Source organism: Hyla sarda, chromosome 9 (assembly GCF_029499605.1).
Source record: "Hyla sarda isolate aHylSar1 chromosome 9, aHylSar1.hap1, whole genome shotgun sequence".
In the NCBI taxonomy this organism is placed as follows: Eukaryota; Metazoa; Chordata; class Amphibia; order Anura; family Hylidae; genus Hyla; species Hyla sarda.
In genome coordinates, this window is record NC_079197.1 from 107,206,660 (window position 1) to 107,218,530 (window position 11,871).

The following is an 11,871-nucleotide window of genomic DNA, read 5'->3' on the forward strand; positions in this document are numbered from 1 at the left end:
GTTAGTCATTTTGCCCAAAAATCTAAGGTGAAACGGAAAAAAAAAATCATTGTGCGACAAAATTGAAAAAAAAAACGTTGTTTTGTAACTTTTGGGGGCTTCCGTTTCTACGTAGTACATTTTTCGGTAAAAATGACACCTTATCTTTATTCTGTAGGTCCATACGGTTAAAATGATACCCTACTTATATAGGTTTGATTTTGTCGTACTTCTGGAAAAAATCATAACTACATGCAGGAAAATTAATACGTTTAAAATTGTCATCTTCTGACCCCTATAACTTTTTTATTTTTCTGTGTATGGGGCGGTATGAGGTCTCATTTTTTGCGCCGTGATCTGAAGTTTTTAACGGTACCATTTTTGCATTGATAGAACTTATTGATCGCTTTATATTCATTTTTAAATGATATAAAAAGTGACCAAAAATGCACTATTTTGGACTTTGGAATTTTTTTGCGTGTACGCCATTGACCGAGCGGTTTAATTAACGATATATTTTTATAATTCGGACATTTCCGTACGCGGTGATACCATATATGTTTATTTTTATTTACACTGTTTTGTTTTTTTTTTATGCGAAAAGGGGGGTGATTCAAACTTTTAATAGAGGAGGGGTTAAATGATATTCATTCACTTTTTTTTTTTCACTTTTTTTTTTTTAGTGTTATAGGTCTTATAGGAAACCAGTGATCGATGATTCTGCCGCTTGACTGCTCATGCCTGGATCTCAGGCACTGAGCAGTCATTCGGCGATTGGACAGCGAGGAGGCAGGTAGGGGCACAGTATTTCTGTACTCTGGGAAAAATTGCTTAACAAATGGCTTTTTCTCCTTTTACCCCTTATGAAAATGTAAAGTTGGGGTGTACTCCAGCATGTTATTGTAAAAAATAAAAATAAAAAAAATAAAAAGTTTCCACTAACATGCTGGTGTTGCCCCCATACTTCATTTTCATAAGAAGTAAAAGGAAAAAAGACGCAATTTCTCCCAAATACGGAAATACCCCTTATGTGGACGTAAAATGCTCTGTGGGCGCACAACATGGGTCAGAAGTGAGAGCGCCATTTACATTTGAGGTGATTTGCTCAGGGGTGGCTGATTTGTTACAGTGGTTCTGACATAAATGCAAATAGAAAAAAAAAAACACCACCCACATGAAGAATTTTCGTTAAAGTTGGATGTGAAAATAATTTTTTTTTTATTTTTTTTTTCCACCAAAACACTGTTGTTATCCCAAATTTTTCATTTTCACAACAGGTAATAGGAAAAAGGCCCCCCATAATTTGTAACCCCATTTCCTCTATGATGGGGTTTAGTTTCCAAAAAGGAATAATATGTGTGTGGGGGGGGGGGGGGGGCACTGTTCTGGCACCATGGGGGGCTTTGTAAATGCACATGGCCCCCCGACTTCCATTCCAAACAAATTCTCTCTCCAAAAGCCCAATAGCGCTCCTTAACTTCTGAGCATTGAAGTTTGCTTGCAGAGCACTTTACATCCACATATGGGGTATTTCCATACTCAGAAGAAACAGGGTTAAAAATGTTGGCGTGCTTTTTCTCCTATTACCCCTAATTTTGGTTAACACTCGCATTTTAGTGAAAAAAAATCTCATTTTTCATTTTCACATCCAAACTTTGTGGAAATTTGTCAAACACCTGTGGGTTGTTAAGGTTCACTGTATGCCTTGTTACGTTCCTTGAGGGGTGTAGTCTCCAAAATAGCATGCCATGTTTTTTTTTTTTTTTTTTTTTTTTTTTTTTTGCTGTTCTGGCACCATAGGGGCTTCCTAAATGCGACATGCCCCCCAAAAACCATTTCAGCAAAATTTGCTTTCCAAAAGCCAAATATGACTCCTTCTCTTCTGAGCATTGTAGTGCGCCCGCAATGCACTTGATGTCCACACATGGGTTATTTCCATACTCAGAAGAGATGGGATTACAGATTTTTGGGGGCATTTTCTCCTATTAGTCTTGTAAACATGTAAAATTTGGGGAAAAAACTGCATTTTAGTGAAGAAAAAAAATTCATTTACACATCCAAATTTAACCAAAAGTTGTCAAACACCTGTGGGGTGTTAAAGGAGATGTCCGGTGCTCACTTTTCTTCTTTTATTTTTCCGCCCGGAACGGATAAAATAAAACAAATTTTCTCTTGCCTGCCTAGGCTCCCCCGACACGTCACACGGAGCTTCAACCTATCACCGTCTGCAGCGATGTCCCACCTCGGCCAGTGATAGGCTGAAGCTCCGTGTGACGTCCCGGGCTAACAGGAAGTAAGAAGAATACAGCCCGGGGACCAAACGCCTGTAACGGAGCATCAGGGGAGCGTAGGCAGGCAAGAGAAAGCTTATTTTCTTTTTTTTTTTTGCAGCCCGGAACGGATACAATAAGAAAAGTGAGCATCGGAAATCTCCTTTATGGCTCACTGTACCCCTTATTACGTTCCTTGAGGGGTGGTTTCCAAAATAGTATGCCATGTGTTTTTTTTTTGTTTTTTTTTTTGCTGTTCTGGCACCATAGGGGCTTCCTAAATGTGGCATGCCCACCAAAAACCATTTCAGAAAAACTCACTCTCCAAAATCCCATGGTCGCTCCTTCCCTTCTGAGCCCTCTACTGCGCCCAGAGAGCACTTTACATCCACATATGAGGTATTTTCTTACTTGTAAGAAGTTGGGTTACAAATTTTATGGGGATTTCTCTCCTTTTTACCACTTGTAAAAATTCAAAAACTGGCTCTACAAGAACATGCTGCTGTAAAAAAAAAAATAAAAAAAAAAAATAAAAATTATTTAGAATTTTCTCCTTCACTTTGCTGCTAACTGTGAAACACCTAAAGGGTTAACAAACTTTCTGAATGTCATTTTGAATACTTTGAGGGGTGCAGTTTTTATAATGGGGTAATTTATGGGGTATTTCTAATATGAAGGCCTTTCAAATCCACTTCAAAACTGTACTGGTCCCTGAAAAATACCAATTTAGAAAATTTGGTGAAAAATTTGAAAATTGCTGCTATACTTTGAAGCCCTCTAATGTCTTCCAAAAGTAAAACCATGTCAACTTTATGATCTAAGCATAAAGTAGACATATTGTTTATGTGAATCCATGTATAATTTATTTGGGATGTCCATTTTCCTTATAAGCAGAGAGTTTAAAAGTAAAAAAAAAAAAGCTAAATTTAAAAAATTTTCACCAAGAAACGACGTAAATTTACCATTAACATAAAGTAGAATATGTCACGAAAAAACAATCTCGGAATCAAATTCATAAGTACAAGCATCCCTAAATACTAAAGTGACAGTGGTCTGAATTGCAAAAAATGCTCCAGTCCTTAAGGTCAAAATGGGCTTGGTCCCCTAGGGGTTAAGCTAAGAAATATTTTATTTATACAGTTATCACTTGTCTTGGCACTAGTAACCATTGAATATTTTGAGTTGTTTCCACCGGAATTTTCTTGGATGTAAAAGTTGACGCAAAAATCGAAAATTTTGGCACAAAAATTGACAATTTTGGTGCAAAAAAAAAATACAATATGGCTGCAACCCAAAAAATATTTTGGTACAAAAAAAAAAGGTGGCGCAGAATTTTCAAAGCAGCAAATGAGACCTTTGAAAATGTGAGGAGAAAAAAAAAAGATGTAAATAATATCGCTGGAACAGAAATTACAGTAGTTTTTGAGAATCTCCCCCAGAATGTCTGGGTTTAAAAAATATGTAATTTTGCTGATCAATTTGTCCCCTTACCTCTATCAGTGTTTACCAACCAGAATGCCTCCAAGTGTTGCAAAACTTGGCATGCTGGGAGTTGCAGTTTTTCAAAAGCTGGAGGCACCCTGGTAGCAGAAATGGGTATGCAGCAGAGTGTGATTATGTGTAAGCATGACCATGCACACACTCAACTCTGCTACATACACCTGATCCCACTCAGCTCTGCTATATACACACACACACACACTCAACTCTGCTACATACACTCACACACACTCAGCTCTGCTACATATACACACACTCGGCTCTGCTACATATACTCGCTCACATACTCAGCTCTGCTGCATATACACACACTCTCAACTCTGCTGCTGCATACACACATTCACACACTCAGCTCTTCTACATACACACTCCCACACTCAGCTCTTCTACATACACACTCAGCTTTGCTACATACACACTTGGCTCTGCTACATATACACACACACACTCAGCCCTTCTACATATACACACACACTCAGCCCTGCTACATATACACACACACTCAGCTCTGCTACATACACACTCAGCTCTGCTACATATATACACTCACTCAGCTCTGCTACATATACACACACACACTCAGCCCTGCTACACATACACACAGACTCAGCTCTGCTGCATATACACACTCAGCTCTGCTACATATACACACACACACTCAGCCCTGCTACATATACACACACTCAGCCCTGCTACATATACACACACACACTCATCTCTGCTACATACACAAATTCACACACTCAACTCTGCTACATATACACATTCACACACTCAGCTCTGCTACATGTGCACACACTCAGCTCTGCTACATATACACACAACCACTCAGCTCTGCTACATATACACACACACACACACTCGGCTCTTCTACATATACACACTCAGCTCTGCTACATATACACATTCACACACACAGCTCTGCTACACATTCACACACTCAGCTCTGCTACATACACACACACACTCAACTCTGCTACACTCACACACTCAACTCTGCTACACTCACACACACACACACTCGGTTTTACTACATATACACACACTCAACTCTGCTACACTCACACACTCAACTCTGCTGCATACACACACTCAGCTCTGCTGCATACACACACACACACACACTCGGTTCTGCTACATATACACACACACACTCAACTCTGCTGCATACACACATTCACTCACTCAGCTCTGCTACAGACACACATTCACACACTCAGCTCTGCTACATACACATATTCACGCACAACACACTCAGCTCTGCTACATACACACATAACACACTCAACTCCTGCTGCATACACACACTCAGCTCTGCTACATACACACTCACACACTCAACCCTGCTGCATACACACAATCACACATAAACATGAACCTTACAGCTGTACCTCCTTCTCCCTCCCTGCACATACAGTGGTATAGTCTTAGCTGTATGGTCACCATGGTTATACTACACAGGTGCAATCTCCTGCTCTCATCGAGAACAGCAGGGAGTTTGAATTTTACACAGTTGGAAATATGAACTGTGCCAGGAAGTATTTCACCCGCACTATAACCCAGTGTATTTATCCCGGTGTATTATCCCAGTGTATGGGGTTAGACTGCGGGTGAAGGGGGATCACAAGCGTCCATAAACACTGCATTGTTTTTAAAAGGTACATTGAAAGGTTTTAAGTATCCCAGAGATGATCTGACTGGTGGCAGAAGCATAGTAATCTCCTTTGAATCCATGTTTTAGAGCATCTTGCTAAGTGCAGTCCAAGATAAGATGGCTTATATTTGCGTTTAAAATATGGTCATTGCACAAGATTTCTGCAGGTTAATGAAATGTACGCAGTTAATTTGTGCATACTAAATATGATCACTCCCAGGTACATGAAAACCTACACATCTAGAGGAAATGCTCCACCGGAATGTATGCAGAAAAAGACACAAAAAAAAAAAAAAAAAAACAGCTTGTGCAAAATTTTTAACACAAAACAGGTAAAATATTTGATACATTTCCCCCATAGTGTGTGTGTGTGTGTGTGTGTGTGTGTGTGTGTGTATATATATATATATATATATATATATATATATATCCTGTTTAGGACGTGGGGCGTATGCATACGCCCTGCATCCCGGGTCCTTAAGGACTTAGGGCGTCTGTTACAGTGGTGCCCAAATGGTAGCCCTCCAGATGTTGCCAAACTACAACTCTCAGCATGCCTAGACTGCCCAGGCATGCTGGGAGTTGTTGTTCTGTAACATCTGTCCCTTCAGATTTTGCAATTTTCATGAAATTTTTGAAAATTGCTGCTCTACTTTGAAGCCCTCTAATTTTTTCAAAAAGTAAAAATATGTCCATTTTATGATGCCAAGATAAAGTAGACTTATTGTATTTGTGAAGAAAAATATACATAATGTATTTGGAATATCCATTTTCCTTACAATTAGAGAGCTTCAAAGTTAGAAAAATGCAAAATTTTCATGAAATTTTGGGATTTTTCACCAAAAAAGGATGCAAGTAATGCGAAAAATTTACCACCAAAATAAAGTAGAATATGTCACGAAAAAACAATCTCAGAATCAGAATAATTGGTAAAAGCGTTTTAGAGTTATTAATGCGTAAAATTATGGTGGTCAGAATTGAGAAAAAGGGCTCAGTCCTTAAGGTGAAAAAGGGCTGCGTCCTTAAGGGGATATATATATATATATATATATATATATATATATATATAATATATTTGTGTCTGTAAATATGGATCTGTGTAACATATCCTTTTATTAAATGTCATATTATTTACCTGCCAGCAACCTGTAGTTCCCCTTTCATGTCTGCAGGCTCTCTGGAAAGCTGAAGTCTCAGATTCCTAAGAATATGAAGTAACAGGAGAATGGTGAGAAAGCTGCACCTAGTGCCTTTGACACTGCATGCTATAGAGGGAGAAAATGTACCCTTTGAAAAGTCAAGCAATAGGGTGAAAATGTGTCTGTAGAGAAAGATCTGGATCTATATCTTATTTATTTATTTTCTTCCCCCAGCGGGCACTATGGCCTTTCTTGCGTAATTCGCAGAAAGAATAATACACATCTATTTATTTATTTTGGATTCCGGAATCTGAATTTCCGTGGCAGAAACATCTGCAGTGTATACAGTGCAGCAGAATCCCATTGAAATCAGTGGGACTCTGCTGCAGCAGAATTTCTATGAAATTATTCTGCAGAATTCTGCATAGAAATTCCACTGTGTGAACAAACCTTAACAGTGCTTAACCCCTTAAGGACCAAGTCCATTTTGACCTTAAGGACCAGAGCTTTTTATTTATTTATTTTTCATATCTGACCACTATCACTTTAAGCATTAATAACTCTGAGATGTTTTTACTTTATGAATTTGATTCTGAGATTTTTTCGTGACATTTCTTCGTGAAAAAAATCCAAAATTTCATGTAAAGTTTCATGCAAACATATGTCTACTTTATGTTCATAGTTACATAGTTAGTACGGTCGAAAAAAGACATGTCCATCAAGTTCAACCAGGGAATTAAGGGGTAGGGGTGTGGCGCGATATTGGGGAAGGGATGGGATTTTATATTTCTTCATAAGCATTAATGTTATTTTGTTCCAGGAATGTATCTAATCCTGTTTTAAAGCTGTTAATTGTTCCTGCTGTGACCAGTTCCTGAGGTAGACCGTTCCATAAATTCACAGTCCTCACGGTAAAGAAGGCGTGTCGCCCCTTTAGACTAAACTTTTTCTTCTCCAGACGGAGAGAGTGCCCCCTCGTCCTTTGGGGGGATTTAACCTGGAACAGTTTTTCTCCATATTTTTTGTATGGGCCATTAATATACTTATATACGTTTATCATATCCCCCTTAAACGTCTCTTCTCAAGACTAAACAATTGTAACTCCTTTAATCGCTCCTCATAGCTAAGATGTTCCATGCCCCATATTAGTTTAGTCGCGCGTCTCTGCACCCTTTCCAACTCCGCAGTGTCCCTTTTATGGACAGGTGCCCAAAACTGAACAGCATATTCCAGGTGAGGCCGTACCAATGCTTTATAAAGGGGGAGTATTATGTCCCTGTCCCTTGAGTCCATGCCTCTTTTGATACATGACAATATCCTGCCGGCTTTGGAAGCAGCAGCCTGACATTGCATGCTATTCTGTAGTCTGTGATCTACAAGTACACCCAGATCCTTCTCTACCAGTGACTCTGCCAGTTTAATCCCCCCTAAGACATACGATGCATGCATGTTATTAGTACCCAGATGCATAACTTTACATTTATCCACATTGAACCTCATTTGCCAAGTGGATGCCCAGACACTTAGTCTATCCAAGTCATCTTGTAACTTATGCACATCCTCTATAGACTGTACTGTGCTACAAAGCTTGGTGTCATCTGCAAAGATAGAAACAGAGCTGTTAATACCATCCTCTATATCATTGATAAATAAATTAAACAACAGCGGTCCCAGTACTGAACCTTGGGGTACACCACTAATAACCGGGGACCAATCAGAGTACGAATCATTGACCACCACTCTCTGGGTACGATCCATGAGCCAGTGTTCAATCCAGTTACAAACTAAAATTTCCAAACCCAAAGACCTTAACTTACCTGTCAGACGTCTATGAGGGACAGTATCAAATGCTTTAGCAAAATCCAGAAACACTATATCCACAGCCATTCCTCTGTCAAGGCTTCTACTCACCTCTTCATAAAAGCAAATTAGATTGGTTTGACAGCTTCTATCCTTAGTAAACCCATGCTGGTTATCACTTATAATACAATTATCCCCTATGTATTCCTGTATGTAATCCCTTATAAGTCCTTCAAACAATTTACCCACAATGCACGTTAAACTTACCGGTCTATAGTTTCCTGGGGAAGACCTAGAGCCCTTTTTGAAGATTGGCACCACATTCGCCTTGCGCCAGTCCCTTGGCACAATACCAGACACCAGAGAATCTCTAAATATCATGAACAGGGGTACAGATATTACTGAACTTACCTCTCTAAGAACTCTTGGGTGCAATCCATCTGGCCCTGGAGATTTTCTTACATTTATATCACTTAACTTGCCTTGTACCATCTCTACATTAAGCCAGTTCAGTACATTACATGATGTGTTACCAGCACTGACCTGGCCAATGTCAGCTCCTTTTTCCATAGTGTATACAGAACTAAAGAACCCATTCAGTAGCTCCGCCTTCTCTTGATCGCCTGTGACAACCTCCCCATTATCATTATTAAGGGGTCCTACATGCTGTCCTTGTTTTTTTTGCATTTATATATCTAAAAAAATATTTAGGATTAGTTTTGCTTTCTTTGGCCACCTGTCTCTCGTTTTGAATTATTGCTGTTTTTATTACATTTTTACAGATTTTATTAAGCTCTTTGTACTGTTTAAATGTTATCGCTGACCCATCAGATTTGTATTTTTTGAAGGCTATTTTTTTGTTGTTTATTGCTCTTTTAACATCATTTGTCAGCCATGTAGGATTTAGTTTTAATCGTTTATATTTGTTCCCCTTTGGTATATATTTAGCTGTATAGTTATTTAGAGTTGATTTAAAGATGTCCCATTTACCTTCTGTATCAGTATTTGAGAACACCTCCCCCCAGTCTATGTCCTGTAGTGCAGCCCTCAGCCCAGGGAAGTTTGCCTTTTTAAAGTTACATGTTCTTGCCTTCCCCGCCTGTCTTTGTTTTCTACATTTTAAGTCAAAAGTAACTATATTGTGGTCGCTATTACCAAGGTTTTCCCGCACAGTTACATTACCAACCAGCTCTGCGTTGTTGGAAATGATCAGATCCAACAAGGCATCACTTCTTGTTGGGTCCTCCACAAACTGGCCCATAAAATTATCCTGCAATAAATTTAGGAATTGTCGCCCCTTTGTAGTTTTAGCCAACCCCGGACCCCAATCTATATCTGGATAGTTAAAATCTCCCATTATTACCACTGTACCTGCCGGGCAGCCCTCTCTATTTGTTTATGAAGCCGAACTTCTATCTCTTCAGTGATATTAGGGGGTCTGTAGATTACCCAAAATATAATATTTTCAGTATTTCCCTCCTTTTGTAATTCTACCCACAGTGATTCCACCTCCTCAAAATCATCACACACTATGGAATCGTTCACACTGACTTTCATACCACTTCTTACATACAGACAGACTCCACCACCTTTTCTGTTCATTCTATCCTTGCGAAACAATGTAAACCCCTGCAGATTGACAGCCCAGTCATGCGAGGAGTCCAGCCATGTCTCAGTGACCCCAACTATATCAATATGTTCCTCCAGTATCAAGGCCTCAAGCTCCCCAATTTTATTTGCTAGGCTTCTGGCATTTGTGAACATACACTTTACATTTCCATCCTTTATGTTATTGGGGTTAATGGGATTCAAGGGTGTAAGTTTTATTTTCCTATGAAGCCTATTCCTATTAACTATTCTAACCCCTCCCTCCGCTCCACCCCCAGGTACATTTATAATTCCCACCTCTCTATCTACACTATCTTCCCCCTCTTTGCTGTAGGTTCCCTCCCCCCAAGTCCCTAGTTTAAACACTCCTCCACCCTTCTAGCCATCTTCTCCCCAAGCAAAGCTGCACCCTCCCCATTGAGGTGCAGCCCGTCCCTACGGTAGAGCCGGTAACCGACAGCGAAGTCAGCCCAGTTCTCCATGAACCCAAACCCTTCCTTCCTACACCAGCTTCTGAGCCACTTGTTTACCTCCCTGATCTCCCGCTGCCTCTCTGGTGTGGCTCGTGGTACTGGTAGTATTTCAGAAAATACTACCTTGGAGGTCCTTGCCTTAAGCTTGCGGCCTAAGTCCCTGAAATCATTTTTAAGGACACTCCACCTACCTCTTACTTTGTCATTGGTGCCAATATGTACCATGACTGCTGGGTCCTCTCCAGCCCCGCCCAGCAACCTGTCAACCCGATCCGCGATGTGCCGAACTCGTGCGCCAGGCAGACAACACACTGTTCGGCGATCCCGGTCTTTGTGACAGATTGCCCTGTCTGTCCCCCTAATAATTGAGTTCGCATCATAAAGTTGACATGTTTTTATTTTTTGAAGACCTCAGAGGGCTTCAAAGTTTAGCAGCAATTTTAAAATTTTTCCACGAAATTTACAAAATTTTAAATTTTCAGGGACCAATTCAGTTTGAAGTGGATTTGTGGGGCCTTCATATTAGAAATACCCCATAAATGACCCCATTATAAAAATTGCACCCCTCAAAGTATTCAAAATGACATTCAGAAAGTTTGTTAGCCCTTTAGGTGTTTCACAGGAATAGCAGCAAAGTGAAGGAGAAAATTCAAAATCTTCATTTTTTACACTCTCATGTTCTTGTAGACCCAGTTTTTTTATTTTTACAAGGGGTAAAAGGCGATATGCTGGGATGGCTGCTGATAGATATCAGCAGCCATCCCGTTCAGAGCACCGCTCGGTGTGCGGCGGTGAACGGAAACGCCAAGGGCATACCTGTACACCTTTGGTCCCAAACAGGTTAATGTTGTGTCCCCTCAAAATAATGACACTCAGCCAATAATGTCTAAACCTTGGCAACAAAAGTGAGTGGTCCCAATTAGCCATTTATCCTCCCAGGTGTCATGTGACTTGTTAGTGCCATGCATGTCTGCTGCCGAAGTCCCCGGTCGGTCCCGGTCTGAATAATTATGGAGTTGTGTACCCCGCGGTGAATGCGGATGTTTTTTCAAGTCTTCATTGCCTAGTTCATTGATTTGTTGCTATACAATATATCCTAGCACCCCTACCAACTCACACATTGGATAGTAAGACTGTTCATCTAGCCCTGATCGACTCCACACCTGAAAATACTAAGTGATTCTAAGCAGTGCCGTCTCTTCATCTATTCTCTGTATGTGCCTTGTTAGTGCTACAAGGTCTTAGATGGAAATGTGGAGCAGGTGTTATTTCTTTCACACTCTCTAATACTGGTCAACTTCATGGCAAACAACTCTCTGATAATCTAAAAAAAAAAATATTGTAGCTTGACGTAAACATTGCCAAGTCCCTGAAACTGTGCTGCGATAAGACCATACAGTGGTTTCACAGGACAGGTTCCACTTGAAATAGGTCTTGCTATGGTCGAC